This window comes from Dendrobates tinctorius, unplaced genomic scaffold (genome assembly GCF_039654945.1).
Source record: "Dendrobates tinctorius isolate UK_male_01 unplaced genomic scaffold, ASM3965494v1 ptg000367l, whole genome shotgun sequence".
Taxonomy (NCBI): Eukaryota; Metazoa; Chordata; class Amphibia; order Anura; family Dendrobatidae; genus Dendrobates; species Dendrobates tinctorius.
The window spans coordinates 1739116-1762500 of NW_027362033.1; the positions used below are offsets into that span (position 1 = coordinate 1739116).

Consider the following 23385-nt stretch of genomic DNA (forward strand, 5'->3'; position numbering starts at 1 on the left):
TCCCGGCTCCCTATACAGATGCTGTTGTGCCCCAAGTCTTGGATGGGAGTAGTGCATTTATAGCCAACTACTCCACCGGTGTCTGCTGCAGAACCATAAGTGTCCATACAACCTCGGGGTTCGGGCCCCGGCCTTGCGCTGAGAACCTATAGGCAGGGCTCCTCTTCCAACCCACAACTCCTCTCTGTTGTCCTACTCCTTCATTCCACGCTGTTCCTTCTCTCTCTTATGGAAGCTTAGGTTGCAGTTATTCGTCTTTCTCCTTCTGTTCCTTTCCCGTGCCAGCTGGCTCAGGTCACTGAGGCAGCTGCAGCACGCCTTCCTCCATCCCTCCTTCCAGGGATCCTCACTCCTGTCTGAGTGACTTCCTACTCCACTGACCTTCTGTCAGCCTGACCTGTAATTCTAAACCTTCCCACTCTTTTATATGGATCTCCACTCCACCCACCTCCCAGCACATCTCGTGTTATGAAGCAAGGACACACGAAAGGTGCTCTGCTACCCTCTAAGCATGGAGCCGCAATGTGGTCAGTGCTGATCTATCCTGTGTGTGGGATGCAAGTGTTGGAGTGTGGAAAGGAGTTCCCAATTTACCTAGTTGGTGGGGCACTACACCTTAGGAGAAGGTAAACCAAAAACAAAACACAAAACAAATATCCTGGAATAAAAAAGTAAAAAAATATATTGCAAAAATTGCATGAAGGTAGTAATAATAGTAATAATAAGGGTATTTAGTAAACATAATTTTGATCAAAATAATGTAGAAGCCATCCCGCCACGTCACGGCAACCCTTGTGGGACAGTCCTAACTCTTGTATTTAAAACCTTTCCACTTGTCAAGTGACGTAAATGTGAACAAGGACAGAGGGACTGAACCACCAGTAATAGTATAGGCCAACTCAACTCAGATTTTCCAACTCAGAAACAGGGCGGTCACACCCTTATATGCACAGAATGCACAATGAAACAAATGAGAAACTGGTTCTGAGCAGAAAAAGTAAATTAATGTGCATGCAAAATGTAATTGCTAGAGTTGAGCGAAACGGGTCTAAAAATTTCAAAAGTCGCCGACTTTTGGCAAAGTCGGGTTTCATGAAACGAAACCCGACCCTAGGGTGAGGTCGGCCACGAGGTCGGCGACTTACGCGCCAAAGTCGCGTTTCAAAAGTTTGTTTTGCGCTCTTTTTCAGCCAATCAGGATCCACGGACACTGTGGGCAACGTGATGACATAGGCAGGGGTCACCACCATCTTTCAGAAGGGCATGCAAGTGATTGGCTTGCTTTGGTGGGCGTCACAGGGGGTATAAAAGGGCGGGGGCGCCGACCGCCATCTTACTTCTGCCGATCTTAGTATAGGGAGAGGTTGCTGCTGCTGATTCTGTAGGGAGAGCGTTAGGCAGGGAAGAAGAAAAAAAAACTGCTTCTCTTGCTAGCGATTGTGCCTGTACAACACACCAGTCACTGTGTGTGCAGTGCAACGGGAGGCTATATTTTGGTGGATCAGCGGTGTTGGTTGTTGGGCTGCCTTCTAAGGCTTCCTGACGGCTGCATTGCTGTTTACCCACTGCTCTGCAAACCAATCCCAATTTTTTTTTTTTGTCCTGCTGAGGTACTGAGCGTGCATTTTTTCACACCATACAGTGGTGTACGCTTCTCCCACAGTACCGTGTCTATCCACAAAGAGCATCAGGTCAGGATCTTCCAGGTGTTCTCTTGCCTCATGACAGCAAGACAATCGCGTTCAGTCATTTCAGAGTCGACTACCTCTTCCACTAATGTGTCAGAGATGTGGTTTTCATCCTCCATCTTCCTCCCCCCTTTGGCAGAGGTAGAAGAGTAGCTGGATTATGGACAGCACATCTGGAGATGGTGACGTTGTCCGGGAGCAGAGTAGGGCATTGCAGACAGGTGCTTTGGGCCAGGTTCTTCAACTGGTGACCCATAAAAAAATATCAGAAGCTTTGTCCAGCACAGGTGGGTTGCAAACACGGTTCTCATGCAGGTTTGGACTTCACGAGTCACTTGGTCAAGTCTTGGAGAGGAGTAGCCAGGAGGGCATTGTCTTCCTCCGTGAAGCTGTGTTAGGACTCCATTTACATGGTCAGGCTTCTTCATGACAAACAGACAAAACAGTTCGGTATAGCCTGGCAGTCCTAGTGCTGTGAAAATGTGATTGCAATTTAGCATATAAAACGCATTGATGCCTTCTTTGGTTAACCTTAAAATAGTTATAAAAAGGTTGCATGTGTAGAAGAGCAGTATTGGTTTGGCTGTCTTCAGTCAGGGTCAGAGGTCATCCATATGTATTGTAAAACCAAGTGGCTGTGGGATGTATCCTCTTCCAGGGCTCCTGGACCATGGTCATGGCTCGGGTGAACAAAGAGAGGCTATACTGTGCCCCTTGAGGCATCATAGTCCAAATATATATTGCTGGCCCTCGTGTGAAAACAAACAGGTACTGGCTTGCAGCATGTAGAAATAAACTGAAGAAAGCATTGGCCAGGTCAATCACCGTGAACCATAGAAAAATAAATAGAATTGATAAAAACAAAACATAGTGTGCGGGTTTGATACCATAGATGTGTTCAGTACTATAACTTCATTGACAGCACATAAGTCATGTATTATCCATAACTTCATAGAAATAATTGCAAATTATGAAATGGAGGGTGAAATAGGATGAATATTGCAATTTCCTTGGCAGCAGGGCTACTGGTTCGGCCACACCTTTACAAACTGGATTTTCAGCCTCCCAATATTGAGTCTGGGATCAGTGCCATTAGTTCAACGCCCACATGATCTACAGATGTGTCTTGTAAAAAAGAAAAGACTACATACTTCTTCAGCAAGTAGATCACTATCCCTGATTGCTCTTCTGATTGCATCAGGACCCACCAGGAATTTGAGAGGAGTATCCTCAACCTCTGTCTGGGTGAGAGATGTTATTTCTCTACTGTATTTTTGTGGGGGGCGGGCTGTAAGAGTACGTACTTTCATGGGTTGTGGAATCAGTATGCCAATACCCTATTAAAATCTGGAGCTCGATGTTGGTGGGTGTCAAGCTTCTTCCAACTTGGAACTAATTTGCATTTCAAATCTGAGATCCAGAAACTTTTTGTTACATCGGTGGAAGAAACTATCCACAGGTTCTCCTTTTCCCTGCATGACATCCTGGAGAATGGGGGTCTGGCAAGCTGCTTACTAGGGTATCTGTCTCCTGGTATTTCCAGGAGTCCTTGCATGTAGTAGATTGTGTATAAAAGTATGAGCTTTGAGGCTTAAAAGATGATGATGATAATTATGTCCCCTCACCATATAACGATAAATACTGTAGATTATCAGTCTGAGCTATTTATTTCCTGTCTCCTCCAGTTCTGTTTAATTATATACCTCCATGTCATATTCATCTTTTTCTTCATTATTCTTTTCATAAACTACATTAATTAATAAACCTATAATGGATGCTGGACAGGATGTAGCATAAGACGTGACTCTATATAAATAGTTGGAAAGAAGGTACGACTCTTTGGGTTGCTCATCTGACAGTCAGAACAAGTCTCACGATGTTCTGCATTCTGCGTCTGACAGCTGGCACACGTCCAGTCATCGGGAATGTATATAGAAGTATAAATGAATGTAATGCAGATATTGCAACTGACATCTTCCTGTGTAAATATTTGTTTTGCACAAAATTCAGCAATCTTGTTATATTCCTCTCCTCATCCCTTTTTTCCTAACTTCCTCTGCCTTCTTATAAAATGCTTCAGGGTCCTGTAACACCTCATAATACCTGAGGCTGGGACGCTGCTCTCCACTCATTAACACATTCTTCTATCCCTTCTTATCTAATGCTCCTCCCCTCGTGATCGGAGGGTTTCTTAACGTACATTTTCTTCCTCACTCCACTATGGGTCATATCTGTCTTATAGATATTGACTGACCGCTCCCACCCATTCTATCATCTGAATTCTGAGTATATCTGGAAAACATATGTATGTGGGCGTCTTGAAACAAATTCTCACGGGGTTATGAACAGTGGGATATGTGACTGTAAAAGCTGTATGTACTCCTTATGTCCGAGTAAAGGGGTCTTCAGTGAACATAGTGATGTCTAGCTATCTTGAACACAGTAATATAGGGAATTAACCAACAACTAACACCAGAGTATTTCACAAATCTTGTGTATCCAGAAACTGTGTAGTATAAAAATACCTTATAAATTGTTAAAATTTCTGTTTCCTCAAAACTTTCGCTCTAAAACATTGCAAAGAAAACATCTCACAGAGAAATGTAGTGACATTAGTAAAACAATAACTAAAAAGTAACAATAGACCTCGGATCTCACAGAGATATCTGTACAAATCAAGCAATTACCATTCAAGTAATTCTCTTTCTACCTGAACCAACTAACCTTATAATTATAGTATGCAGAACAAAACCAGTTTATCCAATTCTCTAATTTCACAACATATATATGTATACACACATAGAATGTATTCAAAAATTTTAACCACATGCTAGTACGCCTCCTGCCGACAAATCATACACACTACAAAAGACAAAAGACAATGAATTTAAAACTGGTACTGACATCAAATACTGTGAATCCTTGACACCAAAACAATTCGCAATTTACCTATCCATATGCCAGCCTGATTTGTAGAGGTGAAAAATCTACACCTGGGCAAACCATACTTTTCAGGGAGAGAGCAATCACTGTCACATCAACACGGTAATTGAAATTACCCTTCCACCCATATAACTTATGAACCTATGCTGCAGCTAAAACACCATCATCTTAGCCAGATGATGTCCGGTGGGAACCCCGCAAGAAGTCACCAACCACTTAGAGGTTGGAAAATCACTGAGAGTAATCAAGCCCCTACTCCCACTTGCCCACTGGGAGAGACACAGTTCAGACTTCTGCGATCATCGGTCAAGCCGAGAGCAGGACCGGAACCAGAGTGACAGTGAATTTGCTCAGTACGTCTCCCTATCTATATTTTTTTTTTTTCCCTTTTCAGGCTGGCTGGAGGTAACAATCACGTATGCAAACAACCAAAACAGCAAAGCAGAGAGGCAAAGCAGATAAGGCAGACAATTAAACTTTTAGATTACCGTAATTATAAATATGCTTGAAGGGTTACTGTGTGTACAACTCATTACACTCTATATTTTGTATCCTCCGGACTGAATACAGATAATGTAGCGGGATTGTTAAACACTTTGCATTCAGGAAATGCAGCTGAAGTAGCAGTCTAACCAGTATATTCAATATGAGAGCTGCGGACAGGCGTGTCTCAATAATGCTTCAATACTTCAAAACATAAAAACTATTATGAATGTATTCCTTATCCCTTTCACTGTTCTTTTGTTACCAAGGCAACTAGGGCTGGGCTTTTTGTCACTTTAGGTGTAGTAAATAGTGGTAATCACCTATAAATAGGTGGTTGATATTTCAGCAGAGGGGGAAAAATTAGTAATCACCTCTTTCCTTAAAAATGTATATACCGTGTCATTCACGTCACCGGGCCCAGTTTATACTGTGGGCGTATGGCCGGATGTGAGCACCTATATGTATATATCTATATATACCTATAACTTCTTCGACCGTCTAAGGTCGGAACTAGGGTGATAACCCAGTGGAAACATCCCCTTTGTACTCTGCTCTGTTTTGTTTCTAGTAGCCCTAGTGCAGTATGAAATAGTTTTTATCAGATACTAGATGGATTCTAGATACACCCTCCGAATTGGTTAGACCGGATAATACACACAGACAATTAAGGAATTATATACCTGACCGGGTCCGTAGGCTCAGGACTTTCAAACGTGGTCAGTTTAAGGGTTCAGAGAAGACAGCCAACTATCTCCTCCCAGCCGGACGTGAATACAGAAGGTTAGGTAAGATGATATATTTTCTCACCAGGTCTCGAGCTGCAGCCTCGTCCCGCTGGAAAGACGTCCGTCCAGGGGAGATTTTGTTGCGGCTGTGATTGTCTGGTATCGTCCTGAGCCCCACGTTGAGCGCCAACTGTTGATTCTGCCGCACTAGGGTGTGGCCCGTCTTAATTGTCTGTGGCCAAATTGGATCTTTGGTAGAGATTTTACGTGCACGGAGAAAAGAATACACAAGACAAGGTGTATCGTGTCAGTATGATTCTTCTCTGTCTTTAATTCAGAGTGCGCAGCTTTTATAACAGAAATTATGCTATCTCATTGTGTTACATCAACAGTGCATTTCCAAGTTACTATTTACGTTGTTCCCATGTCGCTACATATCACTATGTACATTTCTGAGTTACTGTTTACTGTTCTCATATGCTACATAATCACCGTGTACATAAGTATTGTTCTTTAGCCCGATCCACCCAGTATTGCGGTTTTACATGAAGCCTAGGTGGGTCATGCACAGAAATAATTCAGCAGAAAATCAGAAGTATCTTAAAGCAACATGATCCTAATATTCTACAAAGCCACTATATAGTGGTACAATTTTGATTCTTGTATATATTCATATGCCATATATTCTCCCCTTAACATGAACCACACCTTTCCTTGTGTCCTTCACCCCAACCAAGATTGAAGGATGACGCAGGCCATACTACTGATTACTCCATGGAGCTGTTTTCACATACCATGCCTGGATTATCAAGTGAAATGGTGAATTACCCAGGCCAAGATGAATCTGACATGGAGTGCACTGATGCACAGCCGCTGATGGATGATTCTGCTGGTACATTCACTCAGAGCACTACATTGTCCTCGCAGTGTACAGAGCCAGATTCTGACCCTGATGAGACTCAGGTGCCCCTTCCCGCACACTATACCACCATACACGGTGACACAGAGGAAGGTGCACATGACATTGAAGAGGAGGTGATGGATGACCCAGTTGTTGACCCAGATTGGCATCCATTGGGGGAAGAGGGTGCTGCTTCCAATAGCTCAGATGAGGAGCATCCACAGCAGACATCGACATCGCAACAGCTGTTATCTGGCAGGCCCGGAGCACTCCAAAGACAGGTTCCAAACATCAAAAGAGTTGCTGGACAGCTTGTCCAGAGGGTCAAAAGATCACAGCGTGCTAGGCCGCAAAATGTCTGCCAAAGTAGGAAGAGTGCAGTGTGGCACTTTTTTGAACAAAATCCTCATGATCAGGCCAAGGTTATCTGTAAGAAGTGCGCAAAGACCTTTAGCCGAGGCAAAAATCTGAAAAATTTGAATACCAGTTGCATGCTTAGACATTTAACCAGCATGCACTTGCAAGCGTGGACACAACACCAAACCTCAAGTGCCACATGTGCAACTGATGACAACGAAGGTAGTCAGCAACGCTACATTGTTTCCCCCACTGTAAGCCCACCAGTTAGCACAGCAGCAATTGTTGAGGTGTCGTTGCAAGGCCACAGCAGTCAGGGAATCCCACTGTTATATCAACGAAAGACTGATTCTAGGCCATCAGAAAGAACACCAATTCCATCACCATCATCAACCCACTCTCAGTCGCCCTGTCCACCGCTACTTCCACCATATGCAGCTCTCAAGTCCAGCTCACCCTCCCAGACACTATGAGTAGGTCAAGAAAGTACTCAGTCTCTCATCCGCGTACACTGGGTTTGAACGCCCACATTGCCAAACTAATCTCGTTTGAGATGATGCCCTATCGGTTGGTGGAAAGCGCAGCTTTCCGCGAACTCATGGCCTATGCAGTACCACGCTATGACCTACCCAGTCGCCACTTCTTCTCTCGCAAAGCCATCCCAGCCCTCCACCATCATGTGAAAGACCGCATTGTCCATGCACTCAAGCAGTCAGTGAGCGGAAAGGTGCACCTCACAACTGATGCATGGTCCAGTCGGCATGGCCAGGGCCGTTACGTGTCCATCACTGCGCACTGGGTTAATGTGGTGGATGCAGGGTCCACAGGGGACAGCGGTGGTGGGACAGTGCTGCCTAGCCCACGGTATAGGAAACAGTTGGCTGTAGGCGTTCGACCCTCCTCCTCCTCCAGAAGCGAAAGCTCGTCCACAGAGCGCAGTCGTACGAGCACTCCATCTGCAGCTGCCACTGTTGCACACGAGGTGTCCCCCTATCGAGCAGCTAGTGGAAAGCGTCAGCAGGCTGTGTTGCAGATGATGTGTTTGGGCGACAGACACACCGCCGAGGTGCTGGCCGAGTACTTGAAGCGACAAACTGAGTCATGGCTGGGCAGTGTACATCTTGAGGCAGGCAAGGTAGTTAGTGATAACGGCCGTAATTTTGTGGCAGCCATAGCCCTTTCAAAACTCAGCCACATACCTTGCTTGGCTCACACCTTGAACCTGGTGGTGCAGTGCTTCCTCAAAAATTATCCGGAGTTAACAGCCCTGCTCCAGAAGGTGCGAAGACTGTGCGCGCACATCCGCCGGTCGCCTGTACACTCCGTTCGTATGCAGAAGCTGCAGCGATTGCTCCACCTTCCCAACCACCGCCTCATTATCGACATTACAACAAGGTGGAACTCCACCCTGCACATGGTGGAGCGGCTGTGCGAGCAGAGGCAGGCCATAATGCATTTGTGGGAGGATACACGGCCAGGCACTTTGAGAGCAGACATGGAGTTGACAGGTGTGCAGTGGTCGAAGCTGAAAGACCTCTGTAAAGTCCTTCAGTGTTTTGAGGAATGCACACGGCTGGTAAGCGCAGACGATGCCATCCTAAGCATGAGCATCCCACTTATGCGTCTGCTCATGCAAACTTTGACGCACCTTAAGGAGCAGGCGTCTGCAGCCAATGTTGATGAGGAGGAAGAGGAGGAGGGAATCCTTGATGACATTCAGCCATTGTCTGCTCAGGGACCTCTCCTGGACGAGGTGGAGGAAGAAGAGGAGGAGGAGGAGGAGGATGATGGGGATGATTACTTAGGGGAGGAGGATGCATCTCATGGGGCAAGTGAAAATGTTGGCGTGGCAAGGTCTGGTACAGGGTTTGTGCGTGACTGGAGGGATGTGGATTTGCCAGAACGTGCTCCTCCAACCAGCACTCGCAGTGCATCATTGACACCGGGAACATTGGCCCACATGTCAGATTATGCCTTGCAGATCCTAAAAAGGGACCCCCGCATTGCAAAAATGATGAACGATGATGACTACTGGTTGGCCAGCATCCTGGATCCACGCTATAAAGGCAAATTACAAAACATCATGCCACAGGAGAACCTTGACCTAATATTGGCTAATAAACAAGCAACTCTGGTAAATCGGTTGCTTGAGGCATTCCCAGCACACAGCAGCGGTGATGGTTCTCACACGAGCCGTACGGGCCGGGGTCAGCTTGGCAGAGGTATTCGTGGTGCACACAACAGAAGTGGCGTTGGAGACAGGGGTTTCATGACAATGTTGTGGACTGATTTTTCAAATACCGCTCACACAACTGGTAATACTGCATCGATGGAAAGTGACAGGAGACAGCAGTTGTCAACTATGGTTACAAACTACTTTTCCTCCCATATCGATGTTCTCCCACACAGGTCATTCCCCTTTGACTATTGGGCCGCTAAACTGGACACCTGGCCTGAATTGGCCCAATATGCCTTACAGGAGCTCGCTTGCCCAGCTGCAAGTGTGCTATCGGAAAGAGTCTTCAGTGCAGCTGGATCAATCCTGACAGAAAAAAGGACCCGTCTGTCAACCCAAAATGTGGATGATCTAACCTTCATTAAAATGAACCACGCATGGGTTTCCAAGGATTTTGTCCCACCTTCCCCTGATGACACATAGGGTGATAGAAAAATGGCTTGCTTTGGTCCACCTCTTCCTGGTACTTCACCTATTTCGCCTTTTGCATCAGCTGAATGTCCAACATCAACATATGCCACTTTCTAAAACTCCCTAACTGTGCTGCCTCCCCCCCCATGGCCGGGGTCACCACCTAGCGCACGACACCGTGCGAGTGCCGTTGCCCTGGACAGGTGGGTAGGCCGACTCTTGGGCGCGGGCACTGGCACAGGGTCCCTCATAGTGCAATCAAGTGTCTCTGATGGTGGTGGTGCACACCCGCCGTCAGACACACCGCCGTACTATGAGGGGCCCAGTGCCAGTACCGACGCCCATGAGTGGGCCCCCCTTGCTTGGGCATGGCCCCAGCATTTGCAATCTTTACCTCTCCCTGCTCCTCCGCTGTGTAGTCTGGGCCGTCAAATCCATACTGTGCCTGACACCGTTTGAGCCTGCCTCCTGATGTATAGACATATATTTTGAATGTGTACGCTATCCATACATGTTATCCGGGGATACGGTACCCTTTCTCACCTTTGTGCAATCACGTGCAATCCATACTGGGCCTAACACCGTCTGAGCCTGCCTCCTGATGTATAGACATATATTTTGAATGTGTACGCTATCCATACATGTTATCCGGGGATACGGTACCCTTTCTCACCTTTGTGCAATCACGTGCAATCCATACTGGGCCTAACACCGTCTGAGCCTGCCTCCTGATGTATAGACATATATTTTGAATGTGTATGCTATCCATACAGGGGAAGAGTCTTGAGGAGATCATTTGCATATTCCCAGTGCCTTCTGGGATAAGTGAAGAGTCTCCGCGAGCTCAACGATCACTGGGTTTTGGCCGTTGCAGCTGAAAAGAGGAAATCGGAAAACCAGGGGAAGAGTCTTGAGGAGATCATTTGCATATTCCCAGTGCCTTCTGGGATAAGTGAAGAGTCTCCGCGAGCTCAACGATCACTGGGTTTTGGCCGTTGCAGCTGAAAAGAGGAAATCGGAAAACCAGGGGAAGAGTCTTGAGGAGATCATTTGCATATTCCCAGTGCCTTCTGGGATAAGTGAAGAGTCTCCGCGAGCTCAACGATCACTGGGTTTTGGCCGTTGCAGCTGAAAAGAGGAAATCGGAAAACCAGGGGAAGAGTCTTGAGGAGATCATTTGCATATTCCCAGTGCCTTCTGGGATAAGTGAAGAGTCTCCGCGAGCTCAATGATCACTGGGTTTTGGCCGTTGCAGCTGAAAAGAGGAAATCGGAAAACCAGGGGAAGAGTCTTGAGGAGATCATTTGCATATTCCCAGTGCCTTCTGGGATAAGTGAAGAGTCTCCGCGAGCTCAACGATCACTGGGTTTTGGCCGTTGCAGCTGAAAAGAGGAAATCGGAAAACCAGGGGAAGAGTCTTGAGGAGATCATTTGCATATTCCCAGTGCCTTCTGGGATAAGTGAAGAGTCTCCGCGAGCTCAACGATCACTGGGTTTTGGCCGTTGCAGCTGAAAAGAGGAAATCGGAAAACCAGGGGAAGAGTCTTGAGGAGATCATTTGCATATTCCCAGTGCCTTCTGGGATAAGTGAAGAGTCTCCGCGAGCTCAACGATCACTGGGTTTTGGCCGTTGCAGCTGAAAAGAGGAAATCGGAAAATCGGAATTTGGGCTCATCTTTCATCGTTTTTAAGAAATCTCAAGATGGAAGAGGCCAGGAGCCATTTGGTGAGCTGCATTTCTTGCTACATGTTCACAGACTTACCAGTGGAAAAGCAAAACTTCACATGCCACAAATGCAAGCTTGTGTCCCTGTTGGAGGAAAAGTTGCAAAATCTCGAAGAGAGGTTAGCTACGTTGAAGATCATTAAGGAAGGTGAAGAGTTCTTGGACAGAGCAGAATTATCTCTTCATGTTACAGAAAGAGAAGAAATTCGAAGTGCACCTGAAGAAACAGAGGAATGGAGACATGTGACCCAGAGAAGCAGGAGGATCAGGAGGCAGTCAGCACCCATACTGCTCAGGAACCAGTACCAGGCTCTCACGCAGGAAAACGATGAAGAAATACATCAGGATAAGACTTTGCCAACAAGCAGCAACCTTGTACGCCTTCAGAGTCCTCCTGGATGGAGAAAGAAAAATGTTGTGAAGAAGAAACGGAGAGTGGTGGTCATGGGGGATTCCCTGTTGAGAGGAACAGAGGCCGCTATCTGCAGACCGGATATAACTTCAAGAGAAATGTGCTGTCTTCCAGGTGCAAAAATTAAAAATTAAAGATGTGTCTGACAGGATATCAGGACTCTTCAGACCTACAGATGACTACCCATTCCTGCTACTACATGTGGGGACAAATGACACTGCAAGAAACGACCTGGAAACCATCTGCACAGACTTTGAAGACTTAGGTAAGAAAGTGAAAGAACTGGGAGCGCAGGTGGTCTTCTCTTCCATCCTCCCAGTGGATGGCCATGGAACAAGGAGGTGGAATAAGATTCTGCAGGTGAACAACTGGCTACGTCGATGGTGCCGTCAGCAACGATTTGGATTTCTGGATCACGGAGTGAACTACTTATACGATGGACTACTTGCTAGAGATGGGGTGCACCTTACGAAGACTGGAAAGCATGTATTTGGAAGTCGTCTTGCTACACTTGTAAGGAGAGCTTTAAACTAGAACAACATGGGAAGGGAAGCAAAAGACCAGAAAAAGCCATACACCTGACAAATGCTATTGAGAACTCTGCTATTAGAAGTGGAAAGGAAGAACAAAGACGAAAGAATCTAATTAAAAAAAATATTGGAGAAAGAGAAACCAATCACAAACTAAAATGTTTCTATACTAATGCACAAAGCATGGGCAACAAACAAGGAGAATTGGAACTACTAACACAGGAACAGAAATATGATGTCATTGGAATCACTGAAACTTGGTGGGGCAATACACATGATTGGAATACAAGACTAGAAGGATACAACTTATTTGCAAGAAACAGACTTGATAAACGAGGAGGAGGTGTCGCATTGTATGTTAGAAACGCGTATATCTGCACAGAGATTGAAGCTTCAGAGACTGGGAGTTCTGTGGAAACTGTTTGGGTAAGAATACAAGGACAGAACAATGGAAAGGACACCATTGTAGGCATTTACTACAGGCCGCCTGTGCAAGCTGAAGCTATGGATGAACTCTTTATGCATCAAATGGCCAAGTTCTCCAAAAAATATGACATAGTTGTCATGGGAGATTTCAACTATCCAGACATTTGTTGGGAATCTCTCTCAGGCAAAACTAACAGGTCAAGGAAATTCTTATCCTCTCTTGCTGACAACTTTATCTTCCAAAAGGTAAGGGAGAAAACAAGGGGAACTGCTACCTTGGATCTAATCCTTATAAACAGGGAGGAAATGGTTGAGGAGGTAAAAGTGGCTGGGACCCTAGGAGGTAGCGACCATGCTATTTTAGAATTTTGGATAACGAGGCGGAAGACCTGTGAAGACTCAGACGTCAAGGTTAGATTTCAGAAAGGCAGATTTTAAGGGATTCAGAAAGAGAATTGGAGGGATCCAATGGCTGGATATCCTTAAAGACAAAAATGTCCAGGAAGGATGGGAAATCTTGAAAAATGAAATTCTCAAAGCACAGTTGTTAACAATTCCGAAAAGAGGGAAGAATAGGAAGCAGTTAAGGAAACCAGGATGGATGAACACAGAACTTAAGCACATGCTAAAAAGGAAGAAAAAAATGTTTATAAAATGGAAAGAGGGAGGCATATCTAAAGAAGAATATAATGCTGTCTGCAGAACCTGCAGGGCACAATTCAGATTATCTAAAGCTGAAAATGAATTGAGGCTTGCAAGAGATGTCAAAAGCAATAATAAAGGATTTTGGGGATATGTCAAAAGTAAAAGAAAAGTCAAAGATGCTATAGGATTTTTACAGGATGAAAATGATGAAATGGTAAGACAGGATGTTGAGAAGGCTGAACTTTTAAATTCCTATTTTGCATCTGTTTTCTCTCAGAAAGGAAATGTAACATCAACTGTTATTCACTGTCCTATTAAGGGAATAGAAGAATCCAGGATATCTATAAACAGAAAGATAGTGAGGAAACACTTAGCTAGCCTAAATGAATTCAAGTCTCCAGGTCCAGATGAATTACACCCCAGAGTACTGAAGGAGATAGCAGAAGAAATTTTTGAACCCCTCTCTATAATCTTTGAAAATTCTTGGAGAACAGGAGAAGTGCCAGAAGACTGGAGAAGAGCAAATGTTGTTCCTATCTTCAAAAAGGGGAAGAAGGTGGACCCAGGTAACTATAGGCCGGTGAGTCTGACTTCTATACCAGGAAAGATCTTTGAACAAATTATTAAACAACATGTATGTCAATACCTGGATAAGAATGAAGTGATTAAACAGAGTCAGCATGGGTTTGTAACTAATAAGTCATGTCAGACTAACTTAATTTCCTTCTATGACGGTATCACTGATTGGGTGGATCAAGGAAATGCTGTAGATATAGTATATCTTGACTTCAGCAAAGCATTTGACAAAGTCTCTCATACAATCCTTATTGAAAAAATGATTAAGTATGGAATGGACAAGGCAACTGTTAGGTGGATTCATAACTGGCTTAGTGATCGGACCCAAAGAGTGGTCGTAAATGGCTGCACATCCAGTTGGAAGAATGTCTCAAGTGGGGTACCACAGGGCTCTGTCCTGGGCCCTGTATTGTTCAACATCTTTATCAACGATTTAGATGAAGGCATTGAGGGTAAACTGATTAAATTTGCTGATGACACAAAGCTAGGAGGGATAGCTAATACTAGAGAAGAGAGAGAGAGGATTCAAAAAGATTTAAATAAACTGGAGAAGTGGGCAGCAACAAACAGAATGGTTTTTAACAGGGAGAAATGCAAAGTACTACATCTGGGCAATAAAAATGGAAAAAGCATATATAGAATGGGAGGAATAGGGCTAAGTGACAGCACATGTGAAAAAGACTTGGGTATACTAATAGATCACAGACTGAATATGAGTCAACAGTGTGATGCAGCAGCAAAAAAGGCAAATGCAATTCTAGGATGTATTAACAGAAGCATACAGTCTAGATCACGTGAAGTCATTATTTTCCTCTACTCCTCTTTGGTCAGACCTCATCTGGAATATTGTGTCCAGTTTTGGGCACCACATTTTAAAAAAGACATCAACAAACTGGAGCAAGTTCAGGAAAGAGCGACCAGAATGGTGACCGGTCTGCAAACCCTGTCTTATGAGGAAAGGTTGCAGGATTTGGGAATGTTTAGTTTGCAAAAGAGAAGACTGAGAGGAGACTTAATAGCTGTCTACAAATATCTAAAGGGCTGTCACATTGTAGAAGGATCAACTTTATTCTCATTTGCACAAGGAAAGACTAGAAGCAATGGGATGAAACTGAATGGGAGGAGACACAGATTAGATATTAGAAAAAACTTTTTGACAGTTAGAGTGATCAATGAGTGGAACAGGCTGCCACGAGAAGTGGTGAGTTGTCCTTCAATGGAAGTCTTCAAACAGAGGCTGGACAGACATCTGACTGGGATGATTTAGCGAATCCTGCTTTGAGCAGGGGGTTGGACCAGATGGCCCAGGAGGTCCCTTCCAACTCTACGATTCTATGATTCTATGATTCTATGATCCGGGGATACGGTACCCTTTCTCACCTTTGTGCAATCACGTGCAATCCATAATGGGCCTAACACCGTCTGAGCCTGCCTCCTGATGTATAGACATATATTTTGAATGTGTACGCTATCCATACATGTTATCTGGGGATACGGTACCCTTTCTCAGCTTTGTGCAATCACGTGTAATCCATACTGGGCGTGAGAACGGCTGGCGAGCTGTTAAGCAAGCTACAGCACCTGTGGTTTGCACACGTAAGTTTTTCATTTTTTCAGGAATGACGGTTAGGCCTAATTCCGGAACTGCGGTTGACCTGCACTTACTGGGAAATCATTGTTCGCGGGTAATAATTGTAATCAGTGATCCCCATCACTAACGTTGTTCAGCGGGTTATCTGCACCTGTAAGCGACAAACGCTGGCCTTTTCAGTGTAGCGCACATGCAGCCACGGACATGTAAGGGCATGACACACCAGTTATTGGCCAATCTCATGTGCCAGAGCCTCACGTGTCCCTCTAGTAAGCCGGACTCGGACCGCGGGACATGACGGAGTCTCGTTCGTTAACGGAATTAAGCTTGCAATGTGTGCATCTGTTCTGTAGCTGGCATGGTTGAGGTTTCCCAGGTGGAGTCGAATTTAACCGTAGGCTCCACTCCTGGTGGTGCCCTTCTGGACATTCCTTTAAGGTTCAGCTTTGCAACCATACTGCCCACGTAAAACAAACACTTTGCCTTCATGAACGCTGTTTGGAGGGTCATGACTCGTGGGAATAACGCCGCCCAATCAGTTAACCTGCTAGAGAGATCGTTCGTTGCTCCCAAGCATGACATCACACTCCCTAGGAAGAAGGTAATGCCACTGTGGCGACCGTACTCCTGGGGGCGACACAAGTGCACTGATGCCCAGCCACTGCTCGATGAATCTGCTGGTACATTGACCCAGACCACTACATTCCCCTCGCACGCTACACGGCCTGAATCTGACCCTGATGAAACTCAGGTTACCCTTCCCATATACAGTTCCATCTTACACGGTGACAAAGAGGAAGCTGCAGATGAAAGTGCAGGTTCGACCCACCCGCCATCAGACACACCACCGTACTATCAGGGGCCCTGTGCCAGTGCCGTCGCCAATGAGTGGGCCTCCCCTGCTTGCTCAGGATCACAGCACTTGCAAGGTTGAAATACTGTGCAGTGAGATGGAAGATGGGGACGACGAGGAGTCCAGACTAGTACAGGGATTCCCTATCGAGGAGACTTATTTCATTGTTTTCAATGTTGGGACAGCAATTTTTGGGGAGCACTATACTCTGGAGAATGATAGATGGGGCCCACCATACACTGGAACATTCCAAAGGTGGACATCAGACACTGGAGCAGCATTTACAGGGCCCATTATACACTAGAGCATTAGAAATGGGGCCCATTATGTTTGGAGCATTATTTGGGCCCATAAGACAGTGGAGCTTCATCCATGGGGACCAACATATACTGTAGCATTATGTGGAGCTCATCATATACTATTTCAAACATTATATGGGACCAATGATTCTGTATGGAGAAATAGATGGGCCTCGTCATGAGATGTAAAAAGTGAGGTATTTTTCATTGTACTATACCGCTATTTCTCTGCCGTATCGTAGCATGATGAGTTGTGGTATGTGTTAAAGGGGCGCTCTTTCGCCCAGGGCACATGAAAACCTGGAGCCAGCCCTCCCCCCCACAACTTTAGCCAAATAACCCCCATTTTTCAGTGCGTAACTTGTATTATGAAGTTAATTAAGGTTGACAAGCTTAAGTAAGAAGAATTGATGCTTTTGGCATTCAAATGAGCACTGTAGGTGTGTTTCCTGTCCTCCTCTCACTGCCGTCTTTTATTCCCCATTGACTTACATTGGGCTTCGTGTTTCGGGACGACCCCGACTTTTCCCTATAATCAGACGATCTTGCTCGACCCGACTTTTGGAAAAGTCGGGTTTCACGAAACGAAACGCGACCCTAAAAAACCAAAAGTCGCTCAACTCTAGTAATTGCATATGAACACATGACCTTTACACAGAGAAAACCAAAAACAAAACACAAAACAAATATCCTGGAATATAAGGGTGTGACCGCCCTGTTTCTGAGTTGGAAAATCCATCCTGTCTGGCCTATACTATTACTGGTGGTTCAGTCCCTCTGTCCTTGTTCACATTTACGTCACTTGACAAGTGGAAAGGTTTTAAATACAAGAGTTAGGACTGTCCCACAAGGGTTGCCGTGACGTGGCGGGATGGCTTCTACATTATTTTGATCAAAATTATGTTAACTAAATACCCTTATTATTACTATTATTACTACCTTCATGCAATTTTTGCAATATATTTTTTTACCTTTTTATTCCAGGATATTTGTTTTGTGTTTTGTTTTTGGTTTTCTCTGTGTAAAGGTCATGTGTTCATATGCAATTACATTTTGCATGCACATTAATTTACTTTTTCTGCTCAGACCCAGTTTCACCTTAGGAGAAGGTGCAGTACCTCTGTGGCGACTGAGCCTCAGGGGCACCACACTGCCATGCACATGTTATTTCCTCAGCTCCTCTGCGCTGACGTGTACATGTTATTTCCTCAGCTCCTCTGTGCTGTCGTGTACATGTTATTTCCTCAGCTCCTCTGTGCTGTCGTGTACATGTTATTTCCTCAGCTCCTCTGTGCTGTCGTGTACATGTTATTTCCTCAGCTCCTCTGTGCTGTCGTGTACATGTTATTTCCTCAGCTCCTCTGTGCTGTCGTGTACATGTTATTTCCTCAGCCCCTCTGTGCTGCCGTGTACATGTTATTTCCTCAGCCCCTCTGTGCTGCCGTGTACATGTTATTTCCTCAGCTCCTCTGTGCTGTCGTGTACATGTTATTTCCTCAGCTCCTCTGTGCTGTCATGTACATGTTATTTCCTCAGCTCCTCTGTGCTGTCGTGTACATGTTATTTCCTCAGCTCCTCTGTGCTGTCGTGTACATGTTATTTCCTCAGCTCCTCTGCGCTGACGTGTACATGTTATTTCCTCAGCTCCTCTGTGCTGTCGTGTACATGTTATTTCCTCAGCTCCTCTGTGCTGTCGTGTACATGTTATTTCCTCAGCTCCTCTGTGCTGTCGTGTACATGTTATTTCCTCAGCTCCTCTGTGCTGTCGTGTACATGTTATTTCCTCAGCTCCTCTGTGCTGTCGTGTACATGTTATTTCCTCAGCCCCTCTGTGCTGCCGTGTACATGTTATTTCCTCAGCTCCTCTGTGCTGTCGTGTACATGTTATTTCCTCAGCTCCTCTGTGCTGTCATGTACATGTTATTTCCTCAGCTCCTCTGTGCTGTCGTGTACATGTTATTTCCTCAGCTCCTCAGCGCTGCCGTGTACATGTTATTTCCTCAGCTCCTCTGTGCTGTTGTGTACATGTTATTTCCTCAGCTCCTCTGTGCTGACATGTACATGTTATTTCCTCAGCTCCTCTGTGCTGTCGTGTACATGTTATTTCCTCAGCTCCTCTGCGCTGCCGTGTACATGTTATTTCCTCAGCTCCTCTGCGCTGCCGTGTACATGTTATTTCCTCAGCTCCTCTGTGCTGTCGTGTACATGTTATTTCCTCAGCTCCTCTGTGCTGCCATGCACATGTTATTTCCTCCAGCTCCTCTGTGCTGTCTTGTACATGTTATTTCCTCAGCTCCTCTGTGCTGCCGTGTACATGTTATTTCCTCAGCTCCTCTGTGCTGCCGTGTACATGTTATTTCCTCAGCTCCTCTGTGCTGCCATGCACATGTTATTTCCTCCAGCTCCTCTGTGCTGTCTTGCACATGTTATTTCCTCAGCTCCTCTGTGCTGCCGTGTACATGTTATTTCCTCCAGCTCCTCTGTGCTGCCGTGTACATGTTATTTCCTCATCTCCTCTGCGCTGACGTGTACATGTTATTTCCTCAGCTCCTCTGTGCTGTCGTGTACATGTTATTTCCTCAGCTCCTCTGCGCTGACGTGTACATGTTATTTCCTCAGCTCCTCTGCGCTGACGTGTACATGTTATTTCCTCAGCTCCTCTGTGCTGCCATGTACATGTTATTTCCTCAGCTCCTCTGTGCTGCCATGTACATGTTATTTCCTCAGCTCCTCTGTGCTGACGTGTACATGTTATTTCCTCAGCTCCTCTGTGCTGCCGTGTACATGTTATTTCCTCAGCTCCTCTGTGCTGACGTGTACATGTTATTTCCTCAGCTCCTCTGCGCTGTCGTGTACATGTTATTTCCTCAGCTCCTCTGCGCTGCCGTGTACATGTTATTTCCTCAGCTCCTCTGCGCTGCCGTGTACATGTTATTTCCTCAGCTCCTCTGTGCTGACGTGTACATGTTATTTCCTCAGCTCCTCTGTGCTGCCGTGTACATGTTATTTCCTCCAGCTCCTCTGCGCTGCCGTGTACATGTTATTTCCTCAGCTCCTCTGTGCTGTCGTGTACATGTTATTTCCTCCAGCTCCTCTGCGCTGCCGTGTACATGTTATTTCCTCAGCTCCTCTGTGCTGTCGTGCACATGTTATTTCCTCAGCTCCTCTGTGCTGTCGTGCACATGTTATTTCCTCAGCTCCTCTGTGCTGACGTGTACATGTTATTTCCTCAGCTCCTCTGTGCTGACGTGAACATGTTATTTCCTCAGCTCCTCTGTGCTGACGTGTACATGCTATTTCCTCCAGCTCCTCTGCGCTGCCGTGTACATGTTATTTCCTCAGCTCCTCTGTGCTGTCGTGCACATGTTATTTCCTCAGCTCCTCTGTGCTGTCATGCACATGTTATTTCCTCAGCTCCTCTGTGCTGACGTGAACATGTTATTTCCTCAGCTCCTCTGTGCTGACGTGTACATGTTATTTCCTCAGCTCCTCTGTGCTGCCGTGTACATGCTATTTCCTCCAGCTCCTCTGCGCTGCCGTGTACATGTTATTTCCTCAGCTCCTCTGTGCTGTCGTGCACATGTTATTTCCTCAGCTCCTCTGTGCTGACGTGTACATGTTATTTCCTCAGCTCCTCTGTGCTGCCGTGTACATGCTATTTCCTCCAGCTCCTCTGCGCTGCCGTGTACATGTTATTTCCTCAGCTCCTCTGCGCTGCCGTGTACATGTTATTTCCTCAGCTCCTCTGTGCTGACGTGTACATGTTATTTCCTCAGCTCCTCTGTGCTGACGTGTACATGTTATTTCCTCCAGCTCCTCTGTGCTGCTGTGCACATGTTATTTCCTCCAGCTCCTCTGCGCTGCTGTGCACATGTTATTTCCTCCAGCTCCTCTGTGCTGCTGTGCACATGTTATTTCCTCCAGCTCCTATGTGCTGCCGTGCACATGATATTTCCTCCAGCTCCTCTGCGCTGCCGTGTACATGTTATTTCCTCCAGCTCCTCTGTGCTGCTGTGCACATGTTATTTCCTCCAGCTCCTCTGTTTCCGTGTACATCTTATTTCCTCCAGCTCCTCTGCGCTGCCGTGTACATGTTATTTCCTCAGCTCCTCTGTGCTGCCGTGTACATGTTATTTCCTCAGCTCCTCTGTGCTGCCGTGTACATGTTATTTCCTCCAGCTCCTCTGCGCTGCCGTGTACATGTTATTTCCTCCAGCTCCTCTGTGCTGCTGTGCACATGTTATTTCCTCCAGCTCCTCTGTGCTTCCATGTACATGTTATTTCCTCCAGCTCCTCTGCGCTGCCGTGTACATGTTATTTCCTCAGCTCCTCTGTGCTGTCGTGCACATGTTATTTCCTCAGCTCCTCTGTGCTGCCGTGTACATGTTATTTCCTCAGCTCCTCTGTGCTGCTGTGTACATGTTATTTCCTCAGCTCCTCTGTGCTGCCGTGTACATGTTATTTCCTCAGCTCCTCTGTGCTGTCATGTACATGTTATTTCCTCCAGCTCGTCTGTGCTGCCGTGCTCAAGCAATGTCCGGAGCCTCCCCTCCTCCCGGAAGAGGCGTGGGCAGAGGCCAACATGACGGGGGGTTGGAAGGTTTGGTGGGGGGAGTGGGCTTTCAAAGGAAGGGGCATTATGGGATACATAGCCTGGGGCAGTGGGCCTTCCCCTTCTTAGTTCCCGCTCTTTCATCCATGCCAGTTACTCACCATGTCAGCGGTGGACTGGGCACTGGAGTGTCTGAGAGCTGCGTCCCTGGCTGGAGGCGCAGGTGGCAGGAATCATCCCTGGGCCCTCCGGACAGTCGGCCCAGCCAGTGGTGACGGAGCGGCGCTCAAGACGGGTGAGGCCTCCTGAGCGGCTCTCACCCGATTCGGCTACCCGGGCCTTGTGATGGTGCAGGAGCCCTCCCGGGACCCTTCAGGTCAGGCGCCGCGCGTTTCCCACTGCAGCGGGCCCCGACTTAGGAGGAATCTGCAGGTCCGCCAAGGCCCTTCGGCGGTGTCCAGGCCTCCCGCTCGCTCTGTTCAGGGGGCAGGGCCACCACGCGTCGGGCGGCGCAACATACCAGATCCATCGGAGGGCTGCGTGGGTGGAGTAACTGCCGCAAGGCCTGCTCCTTCTTCCAGGCCGCAGTCGACCATTGTTAGAGCTGCGGTCTGCCAGGCGGCAGGGCAGAGGTCCTCATCCCCCAGTGGTGGGGGGCATCGGGTGCTTCGGGGGGCTGCGGCGGAGTGGTGCCCGCAACGCGGCCTGCTCTCCTGGCCGAACATAGTGGCATTAGGCCCCGCAGCTGTGATTCATCGGCCTGCAGCACTGCAGGGCAAGTGCCATCCACCCCACAGACAGCGACAGGGGGGTTCGCCTCGTCACTCACGAGTCATCACGGGGGGCTGTGAACGTTTCGCAGCAGATGGATGGCATGGCAACAACGGCTCTCGACGCGGCGACCCAGGCAGCATCGTTACCCGGGGTCTAGCAAGCCGGATCCCCCCTGGGTTTCGGGTCCTATACCCCGGTTCCCTCAGGGGGAGTCCCGGACATCAGCAGCAGTCCAGTGGGGGCAGCATCGGTAGCCGAACTGGCGAGAATTCATCCGTGGATCCAGGTCTTTCGGCTGGAGGGCGCACAGCCCCCTCGCAGCCCAGTGAGTACACCTCTGTGTCTACTGTTTGTCATCCACTTTCGTCTTCATCGCCGGTGGGGGTGGGGCCCTCGGCAGACTGTCTCAATGTTGGGGGGTTGTTAGGGACATGCTCACGGATGTGCGCAATTTACTTTCATGCTTGGAGCAGGGTTTTGTTGCGCCGTCTCCGTTGGCAGCTTGGGTGGGGTCGCAGTCTGGGGGCATGCGTGGCAGAGCAGGTCAGAGCTGGCTGGGCGCGCATGTGAACCGGTGTCGGTGTGGCGCCCCTGAGGCTCAGTCTCCACAGAGGTACTGCACCTTCTCCTAAGGTGTAGTGCCCCACCAACTACAGTAGGTAAGTTGGGAACTCCTTTCCACACTCCAACACCTGCATCCCACACAACAGGGTAGTTCTGCACATCCACAGTGAGGTGTCTCTCCCCTTCTAGACATTAGGAGTGCCTTGATGGTTCGCTGTGTGGAACACTGGATGTGCTGGGAGGTGGGTGGAGTTGGGATCCATATAAAAGAGGGGGAAGGTTTAGAATTGCAGTTCAGTCTGGAGATCAGTCTGAGGCGAGCTCAAGGCGGAGGAAGGCAGTCAGTCAGGAAAGGCTGAGGAAAGGTCTTAGTGGAACGAGCTCCCTAGCAGAGGAAGAGAGAGGAAGGAGAAAGACGTAGAACTGCAACCTAAGCCTCCATAAGAGAGAAAGAACAGCGCGAAACGAAGGAGTAAGAGAACAGAGAGGAGTTGTGGATTGGAAGAGGAACCCTGCCTATAGGTTCTCAGTGCAAGGCCGGGGCCCAGTCCCCGAGGTTGTATGGACACTTATGGTTCTGCAGCAGACACCGGTGAAGTAGTTGGCTGTAAATGCTCTACTCCCATCCAAAACTTGGGACACAACAGCAACCGATTTGCGAGCCAGGACTCTGAGAGAAGTCCCCGATAG

At 47.1% G+C, this 23385-nt stretch overlaps 1 protein-coding gene across 2 annotated transcripts in view; it reads left to right on the forward strand.

Annotated features, from left to right (window-relative positions):
* Window positions 1-23385, forward strand: part of LOC141075686 (uncharacterized) — a 138541-nt gene that overhangs the window by 13706 nt on the left and 101450 nt on the right. Inside the window, exon 1 of one of the 2 annotated variants that reach the window (XM_073562797.1) lies at window positions 2729-2933. The exons of the other annotated variant lie outside the window; for it this stretch is intronic. The gene's annotated coding sequence lies outside the window, so the exon portion shown is untranslated. Of the gene's footprint in view, window positions 1-2728; window positions 2934-23385 lie in introns of those variants that run through there. 2 annotated transcript variants of the gene reach the window in all.